We start from the raw sequence: 17,197 nt of genomic DNA on the forward strand, positions 1-17,197 counted from the left end.
GAGTTTCGTTTTGAAAGAAGTAAAAATAACGGTTCAAATGGAAACTGAAATAAAAAAATGAACATTTACACTGTTTTGCGCTCCGATTTCTTCATTATTGTTGTTTCTTTTAGGTTTCAGTTTCGGTTTCAAAGAAAAACCAGTAAGAAGAAATTAAAACGTAAAACCCTCTAAAAGATATTTTTTTTAGGTTTTAGTTTCGGTTTCAAAAACATTTTTTCTTTTTAGGCTTGAGACTGGATTTGAAAGAAAGAAAAACCACGGTTCAATCCGAAACTGAAATAAAAAAAAACACAAACATTTACACTGCTTGGCTTCCAATTTTTTGATTATTGGTTTTTCTTTTAGGTTTCAGTTTCGGTTTGAAAGAAAAACCAGTGATCAAAAAAATTAAAAGGTAAAACCCTTTAAAAGTTCATTTTTTATGGTTTTAGCTTTGGTTTCACCCACATTTCTTCCTTTAAGGTTTCAGTTTCCATTTGAAAGAAAGAAAAACTATGGCTCAAACCGAAACTGAAACAAAAAAACAAACATTTCCACAGCTTGGCTTCCAATTTTTTGATTATTGGGTTTTCTTTTAGGTTTCAGTTTCGGTTTTAAAGAAAAACCAGTAAGCAAAAAAATTAAAAGGTAAAACTGATTAAAGTTCATTTTTTAGGTTTTAGCTTCGATTTCACTCACATTTTTTTAGGTTTGAGTTTCGATTTGAAAGAAACAAAAACTACGGTTCAAACCGAAACTGAAAACGAAAAAATGAACATTCACAATGTTTTGCGCTCCGATTTCTTCATTATTGGTTTTTCTTTTAGGTTTCAGTTTCGGTTTCAAGAAAAACTAGTAATCAAGAAATTAAAACGTAACACCGTATAAAAGTTCATTTTTTTAGGTTTTAGTTGAGGTTTCACAGACACTTTTTCTTTTAAGCCTTGAGATTGGATTTAAAAGAAAGAAAAACTATGGTTCAAACCGAAACTGAAACAAAAAATGAAACATTTACACTGCTTGGCTTCTAATTTTTTTATTATTGGTTTTTCTTTTAGGTTTCAGTTTCGGTTTGAAAGAAAAACCAGTGATCAAAAAAATTAAAAGGTAAAACTGTTTAAAGTTCATTTTTTAGGTTTAAGTTTCGGTTTCATCCACACCTTTTCTTTGTAGATTTCAGTTTCGATTTGAAAGAAACAAAAACAACGTTTCAAATGGAAACTGAAATTAAAAAAAATTAATATTTACACTGTTTTGCGTTCCAATTTTTTAATTGTTGGTTTTCCTTTTAGGTTTCAGTTTCGGTTTGAAAGAAAAACCAGTAATTAAGAAATTAAAACGTAAAACCCTTTAAAAGTTCATTTTTTAAGGTTTTAGCTTTGGTTTCACCCACATTTCTTCCTTTAAGGTTTCAGTTTCCATTTGTAAGAAAGAAAAACTATGGTTCAAACCGAAACTGAAACAAAAAAAACAAACATTTCCACTGCTTGGCTTCTAATTTTTTGATTATTGGTTTTTCTTTTAGGTTTCAGTTTCGGTTTGAAAGAAAAACCAGTGATCAAAAAAATTAAAAGGTAAAACTGTTTAAAAGTTCATTTTTTTAGGTTTAAGTTTCGGATTCAGTTACACTTTTTCTTTGTAGGTTTCAGTTTCGATTTGAAAGAAACAAAAACAACGGTCCAAATCGGATCTGAAATATAAAATATGAATATTTACACTTTTTTTTTTCGTTCCAATTTCTTAATTATTGGTTTTCCTTTTACGTTTCAGTTTCGGATTCAAAGAAAAGCCAGTAATGAAGCAATTAAAACGTAAAACCCTTTAAAAGTTCATTTTTTTAGGTTTTAGTTTCGGTTTCATCCACACCTTTTCTTTGTAGGTTTCAGTTTCGATTTGAAATTAAAACAACCTCGGTTGAAACCGAAACTGAAACCTAAAAAATGAATATTCTCCCTGTTTTGCTTTTTAATTTCTTCATTATTGGTTTTTCATTTATGTTTCAATTTCGGTTTCAAAGAAAAACCAGTAATCAAGAAATTAAAAGGTAAAAATGTTTAAAAGTTCATTGTTTAAATTTTAGTTTCGGTTTCATCCACACTTTTTCTTTGTAGGTTTGAGTTTCGTTTTGAAAGAAGTAAAAATAACGGTTCAAATGGAAACTGAAATAAAAAAATGAACATTTACACTGTTTTGCGCTCCGATTTCTTCATTATTGTTGTTTCTTTTAGGTTTCAGTTTCGGTTTCAAAGAAAACCAGTAAGAAGAAATTAAAACGTAAAACCCTCTAAAAGATATTTTTTTAGGTTTTAGTTTCGGTTTCAAAACATTTTTTTCTTTTAGGCTTGAGACTGGATTTGAAAGAAAGAAAACCACGGTTCAATCCGAAACTGAAATAAAAAAAACACAAACATTTACACTGCTTGGCTTCCAATTTTTTGATTATTGGTTTTTCTTTTAGGTTTCAGTTTCGGTTTGAAAGAAAAACCAGTGATCAAAAAAATTAAAAGGTAAAACCCTTTAAAAGTTCATTTTTTATGGTTTTAGCTTTGGTTTCACCCACATTTCTTCCTTTAAGGTTTCAGTTTCCATTTGAAAGAAAGAAAAACTATGGCTCAAACCGAAACTGAAACAAAAAAACAAACATTTCCACTGCTTGGCTTCCAATTTTTTGATTATTGGTTTTCTTTTAGGTTTCAGTTTCGGTTTTAAAGAAAACCAGTAAGCAAAAAAATTAAAAGGTAAAACTGATTAAAAGTTCATTTTTTTAGGTTTTAGCTTCGATTTCACTCACATTTTTTTAGGTTTGAGTTTCGATTTGAAAGAAACAAAAACTACGGTTCAAACCGAAACTGAAAACGAAAAAATGAACATTCACAATGTTTTGCGCTCCGATTTCTTCATTATTGGTTTTTCTTTTAGGTTTCAGTTTCGGTTTCAAGAAAAACTAGTAATCAAGAAATTAAAACGTAACACCGTATAAAAGTTCATTTTTTTAGGTTTTAGTTGAGGTTTCACAGACACTTTTCTTTTAAGCCTTGAGATTGATTTAAAAGAAAGAAAAACTATGGTTCAAACCGAAACTGAAACAAAAAATGAAACATTTACACTGCTTGGCTTCTAATTTTTTTATTATTGGTTTTTCTTTTAGGTTTCAGTTTCGGTTTGAAAGAAAAACCAGTGATCAAAAAAATTAAAAGGTAAAACTGTTTAAAAGTTCATTTTTTTAGGTTTAAGTTTCGGTTTCATCCACACCTTTTCTTTGTAGATTTCAGTTTCGATTTGAAAGAAACAAAAACAACGTTTCAAATGGAAACTGAAATTAAAAAAATTAATATTTACACTGTTTTGCGTTCCAATTTTTAATTGTTGGTTTTCCTTTTAGGTTTCAGTTTCGGTTTGAAAGAAAAACCAGTAATTAAGAAATTAAAACGTAAAACCCTTTAAAAGTTCATTTTTTAAGGTTTTAGCTTTGGTTTCACCCACATTTCTTCCTTTAAGGTTTCAGTTTCCATTTGTAAGAAAGAAAAACTATGGTTCAAACCGAAACTGAAACAAAAAAAAAAAACATTTCCACTGCTTGGCTTCTAATTTTTTGATTATTGGTTTTCTTTTAGGTTTCAGTTTCGGTTTGAAAGAAAACCAGTGATCAAAAAAATTAAAAGGTAAAACTGTTTAAAGTTCATTTTTTAGGTTTAAGTTTCGGATTCAGTTACACTTTTTCTTTGTAGGTTTCAGTTTCGATTTGAAAGAAACAAAAACAACGGTCCAAATCGGATCTGAAATATAAAATATGAATATTTACACTTTTTTTTTTCGTTCCAATTTCTTAATTATTGGTTTTCCTTTTACGTTTCAGTTTCGGATTCAAAGAAAAGCCAGTAATGAAGCAATTAAAACGTAAAACCCTTTAAAGTTCATTTTTTAGGTTTTAGTTTCGGTTTCATCCACACCTTTTCTTTGTAGGTTTCAGTTTCGATTTGAAATTAAAACAACCTCGGTTGAAACCGAAACTGAAACCTAAAAAATGAATATTCTCCCTGTTTTGCTTTTTAATTTCTTCATTATTGGTTTTTCATTTATGTTTCAATTTCGGTTTCAAAGAAAAACCAGTAATCAAGAAATTAAAAGGTAAAAATGTTTAAAAGTTCATTGTTTAAATTTTAGTTTCGGTTTCATCCACACTTTTTCTTTGTAGGTTTGAGTTTCGTTTTGAAAGAAGTAAAAATAACGGTTCAAATGGAAACTGAAATAAAAAAATGAACATTTACACTGTTTTGCGCTCCGATTTCTTCATTATTGTTGTTTCTTTTAGGTTTCAGTTTCGGTTTCAAAGAAAAACCAGTAAGAAGAAATTAAAACGTAAAACCCTCTAAAAGATATTTTTTTTAGGTTTTAGTTTCGGTTTCAAAAACATTTTTTCTTTTTAGGCTTGAGACTGGATTTGAAAGAAAGAAAAACCACGGTTCAATCCGAAACTGAAATAAAAAAAACACAAACATTTACACTGCTTGGCTTCCAATTTTTGATTATTGGTTTTCTTTTAGGTTTCAGTTTCGGTTTGAAAGAAAACCAGTGATCAAAAAAATTAAAAGGTAAAACCCTTTAAAGTTCATTTTATGGTTTTAGCTTTGGTTTCACCCACATTTCTTCCTTTAAGGTTTCAGTTTCCATTTGAAAGAAAGAAAAACTATGGCTCAAACCGAAACTGAAACAAAAAAACAAACATTTCCACAGCTTGGCTTCCAATTTTTTGATTATTGGGTTTTCTTTTAGGTTTCAGTTTCGGTTTTAAAGAAAACCAGTAAGCAAAAAAATTAAAAGGTAAAACTGATTAAAGTTCATTTTTTAGGTTTTAGCTTCGATTTCACTCACATTTTTTTAGGTTTGAGTTTCGATTTGAAAGAAACAAAAACTACGGTTCAAACCGAAACTGAAAACGAAAAAATGAACATTTACAATGTTTTGCGCTCCGATTTCTTCATTATTGGTTTTTCTTTTAGGTTTCAGTTTCGGTTTCAAGAAAAACTAGTAATCAAGAAATTAAAACGTAACACCGTATAAAAGTTCATTTTTTTAGGTTTTAGTTGAGGTTTCACAGACACTTTTTCTTTTAAGCCTTGAGATTGGATTTAAAAGAAAGAAAAACTATGGTTCAAACCGAAACTGAAACAAAAAAATGAAACATTTACACTGCTTGGCTTCTAATTTTTTTATTATTGGTTTTTCTTTTAGGTTTCAGTTTCGGTTTGAAAGAAAAACCAGTGATCAAAAAAAATTAAAAGGTAAAACTGTTTAAAAGTTCATTTTTTTAGGTTTAAGTTTCGGTTTCATCCACACCTTTTCTTTGTAGATTTCAGTTTCGATTTGAAAGAAACAAAAACAACGTTTCAAATGGAAACTGAAATTAAAAAAAATTAATATTTACACTGTTTTGCGTTCCAATTTTTTAATTGTTGGTTTTCCTTTTAGGTTTCAGTTTCGGTTTGAAAGAAAAACCAGTAATTAAGAAATTAAAACGTAAAACCCTTTAAAAGTTCATTTTTTAAGGTTTTAGCTTTGGTTTCACCCACATTTCTTCCTTTAAGGTTTCAGTTTCCATTTGTAAGAAAGAAAAACTATGGTTCAAACCGAAACTGAAAAAAAAAAAAACAAACATTTCCACTGCTTGGCTTCTAATTTTTGATTATTGGTTTTTCTTTTAGGTTTCAGTTTCGGTTTGAAAGAAAACCAGTGATCAAAAAAATTAAAAGGTAAAACTGTTTAAAGTTCATTTTTTTAGGTTTAAGTTTCGGATTCAGTTACACTTTTCTTTGTAGGTTTCAGTTTCGATTTGAAAGAAACAAAACAACGGTCCAAATCGGATCTGAAATATAAAATATGAATATTTACACTTTTTTTTTCGTTCCAATTTCTTAATTATTGGTTTTCCTTTTACGTTTCAGTTTCGGATTCAAAGAAAAGCCAGTAATGAAGCAATTAAAACGTAAAACCCTTTAAAAGTTCATTTTTTTAGGTTTTAGTTTCGGTTTCATCCACACCTTTTCTTTGTAGGTTTCAGTTTCGATTTGAAATTAAAACAACCTCGGTTGAAACCGAAACTGAAACCTAAAAAATGAATATTCTCCTGTTTTGTTTTTTAATTTCTTCATTATTGGTTTTCATTTATGTTTCATTTCGGTTTCAAAGAAAACCAGTAATCAAGAAATTAAAAGGTAAAATGTTTAAAAGTTCATTGTTTAAATTTTAGTTTCGGTTTCATCCACACTTTTTCTTTGTAGGTTTGAGTTTCGTTTTGAAAGAAGTAAAAATAACGGTTCAAATGGAAACTGAAATAAAAAAATGAACATTTACACTGTTTTGCGCTCCGATTTCTTCATTATTGTTGTTTCTTTTAGGTTTCAGTTTCGGTTTCAAAGAAAAACCAGTAAGAAGAAATTAAAACGTAAAACCCTCTAAAAGATATTTTTTTAGGTTTTAGTTTCGGTTTCAAAACATTTTTTTCTTTTAGGCTTGAGACTGGATTTGAAAGAAAGAAAACCACGGTTCAATCCGAAACTGAAATAAAAAAAACACAAACATTTACACTGCTTGGCTTCCAATTTTTTGATTATTGGTTTTCTTTTAGGTTTCAGTTTCGGTTTGAAAGAAAACCAGTGATCAAAAAATTAAAAGGTAAACCCTTTAAAGTTCATTTTTATGGTTTTAGCTTTGGTTTCACCCACATTTCTTCCTTTAAGGTTTCAGTTTCCATTTGAAAGAAAGAAAAACTATGGCTCAAACCGAAACTGAAACAAAAAACAAACATTTCCACAGCTTGGCTTCCAATTTTTTGATTATTGGGTTTTCTTTTAGGTTTCAGTTTCGGTTTTAAAGAAAACCAGTAAGCAAAAAAAATTAAAAGGTAAAACTGATTAAAAGTTCATTTTTTAGGTTTTAGCTTCGATTTCACTCCACATTTTTTTTAGGTTTGAGTTTCGATTTGAAAGAAACAAAACTACGGTTCAAACCGAAACTGAAAACGAAAAATGAACATTTACAATGTTTTGCGCTCCGATTTCTTAATTATTGGTTTTCCTTTTAGGTTTCAGTTTCGGTTTCAAGAAAAACTAGTAATCAAGAAATTAAAACGTAACACCGTATAAAAGTTCATTTTTTTAGGTTTTAGTTGAGGTTTCACAGACACTTTTTCTTTTAAGCCTTGAGATTGGATTTAAAAGAAAGAAAAACTATGGTTCAAACCGAAACTGAAACAAAAAATGAAACATTTACACTGCTTGGCTTCTAATTTTTTTATTATTGGTTTTTCTTTTAGGTTTCAGTTTCGGTTTGAAAGAAAAACCAGTGATCAAAAAAATTAAAAGGTAAAACTGTTTAAAAGTTCATTTTTTTAGGTTTAAGTTTCGGTTTCATCCACACCTTTTCTTTGTAGATTTCAGTTTCGATTTGAAAGAAACAAAAACAACGTTTCAAATGGAAACTGAAATTAAAAAAAATTAATATTTACACTGTTTTGCGTTCCATTTTTTAATTGTTGGTTTTCCTTTTAGGTTTCAGTTTCGGTTTGAAAGAAAACCAGTAATTAAGAAATTAAAACGTAAAACCCTTTAAAAGTTTATTTTTTAAGGTTTTAGCTTTGGTTTCACCCACATTTCTTCCTTTGAGGTTTCAGTTTCCATTTGAAAGAAAGAAAAACTATGGTTCAAACCGAAACTGAAACAAAACAAACAAACATTTCACTGCTTGGCTTCCAATTTTTGATTATTGGTTTTTCTTTTAGGTTTCAGTTTTGGTTTGAAAAAAAAACCACTAAGCAAAAAAATTAAAAGGTAAAACTGTTTAAAAGTTCATTTTTTTAGGTTTTAGTTTCGGATTCAGTTACACTTTTTCTTTGTAGGTTTCAGTTTCGATTTGAAAGAAACAAAAACAACGGTTCAAATCGGATCTGAAATATAAAAAATGAATATTTACACTGTTTTGCGTTCCAATTTCTTAATTATTGGTTTTCCTTTTAGGTTTCAGTTTCGGTTTCAAAGAAAAGCCAGTAATGAAGCAATTAAAACGTAAAACCCTTTAAAAGTTCATTTTTTAGGTTTTAGTTTCGGTTTCATCCACACCTTTTCTTTGTAGGTTTCAGTTTCGATTTGAAATTAAAACAACCTCGGTTGAAACCGAAACTGAAACCTAAAAAATGAAATATTCTCCTGTTTTGCTTTTAATTTCTTCATTATTGGTTTTCATTTAGGTTTCGATTTCGGTTTCAAAGAAAACCAGTAATCAAGAAATTAAAAGGTAAAATGTTTAAAGTTCATTGTTTAAATTTTAGTTTCGGTTTCATCCACACTTTTTCTTTGTAGGTTTGAGTTTCGTTTTGAAAGAAATAAAAATAACGGTTCAAATGGAAACTGAAATAAAAAATGAACATTTACACTGTTTTGCGCTCCGATTTCTTCATTATTGTTGTTTCTTTTAGGTTTCAGTTTCGGTTTCAAAGAAAACCAGTAAGAAGAAATTAAAACGTAAAACCCTCTAAAAGATATTTTTTTTAGGTTTTAGTTTCGGTTTCAAAACATTTTTTTCTTTTAGGCTTGAGACGGATTTGAAAGAAAGAAAACCACGGTTCAATCCGAAACTGAAATAAAAAAAACACAAACATTTACACTGCTTGGCTTCCAATTTTTTGATTATTGGTTTTCTTTTAGGTTTCAGTTTCGGTTTGAAAGAAAACCAGTGATCAAAAAAATTAAAAGGTAAAACCCTTTAAAGTTCATTTTTATGGTTTTAGCTTTGGTTTCACCCACATTTCTTCCTTTAAGGTTTCAGTTTCCATTTGAAAGAAAGAAAAACTATGGCTCAAACCGAAACTGAAACAAAAAAACAAACATTTCCACAGCTTGGCTTCCAATTTTTTGATTATTGGGTTTTCTTTTAGGTTTCAGTTTCGGTTTTAAAGAAAACCAGTAAGCAAAAAAAATTAAAAGGTAAAACTGATTAAAAGTTCATTTTTTTAGGTTTTAGCTTCGATTTCACTCACATTTTTTTAGGTTTGAGTTTCGATTTGAAAGAAACAAAAACTACGGTTCAAACCGAAACTGAAAACGAAAAAATGAACATTTACAATGTTTTGCGCTCCGATTTCTTCATTATTGGTTTTCTTTTAGGTTTCAGTTTCGGTTTCAAGAAAAACTAGTAATCAAGAAATTAAAACGTAACACCGTATAAAAGTTCATTTTTTTAGGTTTTAGTTGAGGTTTCACAGACACTTTTTCTTTTAAGCCTTGAGATTGGATTTAAAAGAAAGAAAAACTATGGTTCAAACCGAAACTGAAACAAAAAAATGAAACATTTACACTGCTTGGCTTCTAATTTTTTTATTATTGGTTTTTCTTTTAGGTTTCAGTTTCGGTTTGAAAGAAAAACCAGTGATCAAAAAAATTAAAAGGTAAAACTGTTTAAAGTTCATTTTTTAGGTTTAAGTTTCGGTTTCATCCACACCTTTTCTTTGTAGATTTCAGTTTCGATTTGAAAGAAACAAAACAACGTTTCAAATGGAAACTGAAATTAAAAAAATTAATATTTACACTGTTTTGCGTTCCAATTTTTAATTGTTGGTTTTCCTTTTAGGTTTCAGTTTCGGTTTGAAAGAAAACCAGTAATTAAGAAATTAAAACGTAAAACCCTTTAAAGTTCATTTTTTAAGGTTTTAGCTTTGGTTTCACCCACATTTCTTCCTTTGAGGTTTCAGTTTCCATTTGAAAGAAAGAAAAACTATGGTTCAAACCGAAACTGAAACAAAAAAAACAAACATTTTCACTGCTTGGCTTCTAATTTTTGATTATTGGTTTTCTTTTAGGTTTCAGTTTCGGTTTGAAAGAAAACCAGTAATCAAAAAAATTAAAAGGTAAAACTGTTTAAAGTTCATTTTTTAGGTTTTAGTTTCGGATTCAGCCACACTTTTCTTTGTAGGTTTCAGTTTCGATTTGAAAGAAACAAAACAACGGTTCAAATCGGATCTGAAATATAAAATATGAATATTTACACTTTTTTTCGTTCCAATTTCTTAATTATTGGTTTTCCTTTTAGGTTTCAGTTTCGGTTTCAAAGAAAAGCCAGTAATGAAGCAATTAAAACATAAAACCCTTTAAAGTTCATTTTTTTAGGTTTTAGTTTCGGTTTCATCCACACCTTTTCTTTGTAGGTTTCAGTTTCGATTTGAAATTAAAACAACCTCGGTTGAAACCGAAACTGAAACCTAAAAAATGAATATTCTCCCTGTTTTGCTTTTTAATTTCTTCATTATTGGTTTTTCATTTAGGTTTCGATTTCGGTTTCAAAGAAAAACAGTAATCAAGAAATTAAAAGGTAAAAAGTTTAAAGTTCATTGTTTAAATTTTAGTTTCGGTTTCATCCACACTTTTCTTTTGAGGTTTGAGTTTCGTTTTGAAAGAAACAAAATAACGGTTCAAATGGAAACTGAAATAAAAAAATGAACATTTACACTGTTTTGCGCTCCGATTTCTTCATTATTGTTGTTTCTTTTAGGTTTCAGTTTCGGTTTCAAAGAAAAACCAGTAAGAAGAAATTAAAACGTAAAACCCTCTAAAAGATATTTTTTTTAGGTTTTAGTTTCGGTTTCAAAAACATTTTTTCTTTTTAGGCTTGAGACGGGATTTGAAAGAAAGAAAAACCACGGTTCAATCCGAAACTGAAATAAAAAAAAACACAAACATTTACACTGCTTGGCTTCCAATTTTTTGATTATTGGTTTTTCTTTTAGGTTTCAGTTTCGGTTTGAAAGAAAAACCAGTGATCAAAAAAATTAAAAGGTAAAACCCTTTAAAAGTTCATTTTTTATGGTTTTAGCTTTGGTTTCACCCACATTTCTTCCTTTAAGGTTTCAGTTTCCATTTGAAAGAAAGAAAAACTATGGCTCAAACCGAAACTGAAACAAAAAAAAAACAAACATTTCCACAGCTTGGCTTCGGTTTTAAAATTTTTTGATTATTGGGTTTTCTTTTAGGTTTCAGTTTCGGTTTTAAAGAAAACCAGTAAGCTGAAAAAAAAATTAAAAGGTAAAACTGATTAAAGTTCATTGGTTTTTTTTTAGGTTTTAGCTTCGATTTCACTCACATTTTTTTAGGTTTGAGTTTCGATTTGAAAGAAACAAAAACTACGGTTCAAACCGAAACTGAAAACGAAAAAATGAACATTTACAATGTTTTGCGCTCCGATTTCTTCATTATTGGTTTTTCTTTTAGGTTTCAGTTTCGGTTTCAAGAAAAACTAGTAATCAAGAAATTAAAACGTAACACCGTATAAAAGTTCATTTTTTTAGGTTTTAGTTGAGGTTTCACAGACACTTTTTCTTTTAAGCCTTGAGATTGGATTTAAAAGAAAGAAAAACTATGGTTCAAACCGAAACTGAAACAAAAAATGAAACATTTACACTGCTTGGCTTCTAATTTTTTTATTATTGGTTTTCTTTTAGGTTTCAGTTTCGGTTTGAAAGAAAACCAGTGATCAAAAAATTAAAAGGTAAAACTGTTTAAAGTTCATTTTTTAGGTTTAAGTTTCGGTTTCATCCACACCTTTTCTTTGTAGATTTCAGTTTCGATTTGAAAGAAACAAAACAACGTTTCAAATGGAAACTGAAATTAAAAAAAATTAATATTTACACTGTTTTGCGTTCCAATTTTTTAATTGTTGGTTTTCCTTTTAGGTTTCAGTTTCGGTTTGAAAGAAAAACCAGTAATTAAGAAATTAAAACGTAAAACCCTTTAAAAGTTTTTTAAGGTTTTAGCTTTGGTTTCACCCACATTTCTTCCTTTAAGGTTTCAGTTTCCATTTGTAAGAAAGAAAAACTATGGTTCAAACCGAAACTGAAACAAAAAAAACAAACATTTCCACTGCTTGGCTTCTAATTTTTTGATTATTGGTTTTCTTTTAGGTTTCAGTTTCGGTTTGAAAGAAAACCAGTGATCAAAAAAAATTAAAAGGTAAAACTGTTTAAAGTTCATTTTTTTAGGTTTAAGTTTCGGATTCAGTTACACTTTTTCTTTGTAGGTTTCAGTTTCGATTTGAAAGAAACAAAAACAACGGTCCAAATCGGATCTGAAATATAAAATATGAATATTTACACTTTTTTTTTTCGTTCCAATTTCTTAATTATTGGTTTTCCTTTTACGTTTCAGTTTCGGATTCAAAGAAAAGCCAGTAATGAAGCAATTAAAACGTAAAACCCTTTAAAGTTCATTTTTTAGGTTTTAGTTTCGGTTTCATCCACACCTTTTCTTTGTAGGTTTCAGTTTCGATTTGAAATTAAAACAACCTCGGTTGAAACCGAAACTGAAACCTAAAAAATGAATATTCTCCTGTTTTGCTTTTAATTTCTTCATTATTGGTTTTCATTTATGTTTCAATTTCGGTTTCAAAGAAAACCAGTAATCAAGAAATTAAAAGGTAAAATGTTTAAAGTTCATTGTTTAAATTTTAGTTTCGGTTTCATCCACACTTTTCTTTGTAGGTTTGAGTTTCGTTTTGAAAGAAGTAAAAATAACGGTTCAAATGGAAACTGAAATAAAAAAATGAACATTTACACTGTTTTGCGCTCCGATTTCTTCATTATTGTTGTTTCTTTTAGGTTTCAGTTTCGGTTTCAAAGAAAAACCAGTAAGAAGAAATTAAAACGTAAAACCCTCTAAAAGATATTTTTTTTAGGTTTTAGTTTCGGTTTCAAAAACATTTTTTCCTTTTAGGCTTGAGACTGGATTTGAAAGAAAGAAAAACCACGGTTCAATCCGAAACTGAAATAAAAAAAAACACAAACATTTACACTGCTTGGCTTCCAATTTTTTGATTATTGGTTTTTCTTTTAGGTTTCAGTTTCGGTTTGAAAGAAAAACCAGTGATCAAAAAAATTAAAAGGTAAAACCCTTTAAAAGTTCATTTTTTATGGTTTTAGCTTTGGTTTCACCCACATTTCTTCCTTTAAGGTTTCAGTTTCCATTTGAAAGAAAGAAAAACTATGGCTCAAACCGAAACTGAAACAAAAAAACAAACATTTCCACAGCTTGGCTTCCAATTTTTTGATTATTGGGTTTTCTTTTAGGTTTCAGTTTCGGTTTTAAAGAAAAACCAGTAAGCAAAAAAATTAAAAGGTAAAACTGATTAAAAGTTCATTTTTTTAGGTTTTAGCTTCGATTTCACTCACATTTTTTTAGGTTTGAGTTTCGATTTGAAAGAAACAAAAACTACGGTTCAAACCGAAACTGAAAACGAAAAAATGAACATTTACAATGTTTTGCGCTCCGATTTCTTCATTATTGGTTTTTCTTTTAGGTTTCAGTTTCGGTTTCAAGAAAAACTAGTAATCAAGAAATTAAAACGTAACACCGTATAAAAGTTCATTTTTTTAGGTTTTAGTTGAGGTTTCACAGACACTTTTTCTTTTAAGCCTTGAGATTGGATTTAAAAGAAAGAAAAACTATGGTTCAAACCGAAACTGAAACAAAAAAATGAAACATTTACACTGCTTGGCTTCTAATTTTTTTATTATTGGTTTTTCTTTTAGGTTTCAGTTTCGGTTTGAAAGAAAAACCAGTGATCAAAAAAATTAAAAGGTAAAACTGTTTAAAAGTTCATTTTTTTAGGTTTAAGTTTCGGTTTCATCCACACCTTTTCTTTGTAGATTTCAGTTTCGATTTGAAAGAAACAAAAACAACGTTTCAAATGGAAACTGAAATTAAAAAAAATTAATATTTACACTGTTTTGCGTTCCAATTTTTTAATTGTTGGTTTTCCTTTTAGGTTTCAGTTTCGGTTTGAAAGAAAAACCAGTAATTAAGAAATTAAAACGTAAACCCTTTAAAGTTTATTTTTTAAGGTTTTAGCTTTGGTTTCACCCACATTTCTTCCTTTGAGGTTTCAGTTTCTATTTGAAAGAAAGAGAAATTATGGTTCAAACCGAAACTGAAACAAAAAAACAAACATTTTCACTGCTTGGCTTCCAATTTTTTGATCATTAGTTTTTCTTTTAGGTTTCAGTTTCGGTTTGAAAGAAAAACCAGTAAGCAAAAAAATTAAAAGGTAAAACTGATTAAAAGTTCATTTTTTTAGGTTTTAGTTTCGGATTCAGCCACACTTTTTCTTTGTAGGTTTCAGTTTCGATTTGAAAGAAACAAAAACAACGGTTCAAATCGGATCAGAAATATAAAAACATGAATATTTACACTGTTTTGCGTTCCAATTTCTTAATTATTGGTTTTCCTTTTAGGTTTCATTTTCGGTTTCAAAGAAAAGCCAGTAATAAAGCAATTAAAACATAAATCCCTTTAAAAGTTCATTTTTTGGTTTTAGTTTCGGTTTCATCCACACCTTTTCTTTGTAGATTTCAGTTTCGATTTGAAATAAAAAACAACCTCGATTGAAACCGAAACTGAAACCTAAAAAATGAACATTCACACTCTTTTGCTTTTTAATTTCTTCATTATTGGTTTTTCATTTAGGTTTCGATTTCGGTTTCAAAGAAAAACAGTAATCAAGAAATTAAAAGGTAAAAGAGTTTAAAAGTTCATTGTTTAAATTTTAGTTTCGGTTTCATCCACACTTTTTCTTTGAGGCTTTGAGTTTCGTTTTGAAAGAAACAAAAATAACGGTTCAAATGGAAACTGAAATAAAAAAATGAACATTTACACTGTTTTGCGCTCCGATTTCTTCATTATTGTTTTTTCTTTTAGGTTTCAGTTTCGGTTTCAAAGAAAAACCAGTAAGAAGAAATTAAAACGTAAAACCCTCTAAAATATCATTTTTTTAGGTTTTAGTTTCGGTTTCACCAACATTTTTTGTTTTTAGGCTTGAGACTGGATTTGAAAGAAAGAAAAACCACGGTTCAAACCGAAACTGAAATAAAAAAAAACAAACATTTAGACTGCTTGGCTTCCAATTTTTTGATTATTGGTTTTTCTTTTAGGTTTCAGTTTCGGTTTGAAAGAAAAACCAGTGATGAAAAAAATTAAAAGGTAAAACCCTTTAAAAGTTCATTTTTTAAGGTTTTAGCTTTAATTTCACCCACATTTCTTCCTTTAAGGTTTCAGTTTCCATTTGAAAGAAAGAAAATCTATGGCTCAAACCGAAACTGAAACAAAAAAACAAACATTTCCACTGCTTGGCTTCCAATTTTTTGATTATTGGGTTTTCTTTTAGGTTTCAGTTTCGGTTTGAAAGAAAAACCAGTAAGCAAAAAAATTAAAAGGTAAAACTGTTTCAAAGTTCATTTTTTTAGGTTTTAGCTTCGATTTCATCCACATTTTTTTAGGTTTGAGTTTCGATTTGAAAGAAACAAAAACTACGGTTCAAACCGAAACTGAAAACGAAAAAATGAACATTTACAATGTTTTGCGCTCCGATTTCTTCATTATTGGTTTTTCTTTTAGGTTTCAGTTTCGGTTTCAAGAAAAACTAGTAATCAAGAAATTAAAACGTAACACCGTATAAAAGTTCATTTTTTTAGGTTTTAGTTGAGGTTTCACAGACACTTTTTCTTTTAAGCCTTGAGATTGGATTTAAAAGAAAGAAAAACTATGGTTCAAACCGAAACTGAAACAAAAAAATGAAACATTTACACTGCTTGGCTTCTAATTTTTTTATTATTGGTTTTTCTTTTAGGTTTCAGTTTCGGTTTGAAAGAAAAACCAGTGATCAAAAAAATTAAAAGGTAAAACTGTTTAAAAGTTCATTTTTTTAGGTTTAAGTTTCGGTTTCATCCACACCTTTTCTTTGTAGATTTCAGTTTCGATTTGAAAGAAACAAAAACAACGTTTCAAATGGAAACTGAAATTAAAAAAAATTAATATTTACACTGTTTTGCGTTCCAATTTTTTAATTGTTGGTTTTCCTTTTAGGTTTCAGTTTCGGTTTGAAAGAAAAACCAGTAATTAAGAAATTAAAACGTAAAACCCTTTAAAAGTTTATTTTTTAAGGTTTTAGCTTTGGTTTCACCCACATTTCTTCCTTTGAGGTTTCAGTTTCTATTTGAAAGAAAAAGAAATTATGGTTCAAACCGAAACTGAAACAAAAAAACAAACATTTTCACTGCTTGGCTTCCAATTTTTTGATCATTAGTTTTTCTTTTAGGTTTCAGTTTCGGTTTGAAAGAAAAACCAGTAAGCAAAAAAATTAAAAGGTAAAACTGATTAAAAGTTCATTTTTTTAGGTTTTAGTTTCGGATTCAGCCACACTTTTTCTTTGTAGGTTTCAGTTTCGATTTGAAAGAAACAAAAACAACGGTTCAAATCGGATCAGAAATATAAAAAATGAATATTTACACTGTTTTGCGTTCCAATTTCTTAATTATTGGTTTTCCTTTTAGGTTTCATTTTCGGTTTCAAAGAAAAGCCAGTAATAAAGCAATTAAAACATAAATCCCTTTAAAAGTTCATTTTTTGGTTTTAGTTTCGGTTTCATCCACACCTTTTCTTTGTAGATTTCAGTTTCGATTTGAAATAAAAAACAACCTCGATTGAAACCGAAACTGAAACCTAAAAAATGAACATTCACACTCTTTTGCTTTTTAATTTCTTCATTATTGGTTTTTCATTTAGGTTTCGATTTCGGTTTCAAAGAAAAACAGTAATCAAGAAATTAAAAGGTAAAAGAGTTTAAAAGTTCATTGTTTAAATTTTAGTTTCGGTTTCATCCACACTTTTTCTTTGAGGCTTTGAGTTTCGTTTTGAAAGAAACAAAAATAACGGTTCAAATGGAAACTGAAATAAAAAAATGAACATTTACACTGTTTTGCGCTCCGATTTCTTCATTATTGTTTTTTCTTTTAGGTTTCAGTTTCGGTTTCAAAGAAAAACCAGTAAGAAGAAATTAAAACGTAAAACCCTCTAAAATATCATTTTTTTAGGTTTTAGTTTCGGTTTCACCAACATTTTTTGGTTTTAGGCTTGAGACTGGATTTGAAAGAAAGAAAAACCACGGTTCAAACCGAAACTGAAATAAAAAAAAAACAAACATTTAGACTGCTTGGCTTCCAATTTTTTGATTATTGGTTTTTCTTTTAGGTTTCAGTTTCGGTTTGAAAGAAAAACCAGTGATCAAAAAAATTAAAAGGTAAAACCCTTTAAAAGTTCATTTTTTAAGGTTTTAGCTTTAATTTCACCCACATTTCTTCCTTTAAGGTTTCAGTTTCCATTTGAAAGAAAGAAAAACTATGGTT

The sequence above is a fragment of the Tachypleus tridentatus genome, chromosome 13 (assembly GCF_004210375.1).
Source record: "Tachypleus tridentatus isolate NWPU-2018 chromosome 13, ASM421037v1, whole genome shotgun sequence".
NCBI lineage: Eukaryota > Metazoa > Arthropoda > Merostomata > Xiphosura > Limulidae > Tachypleus > Tachypleus tridentatus.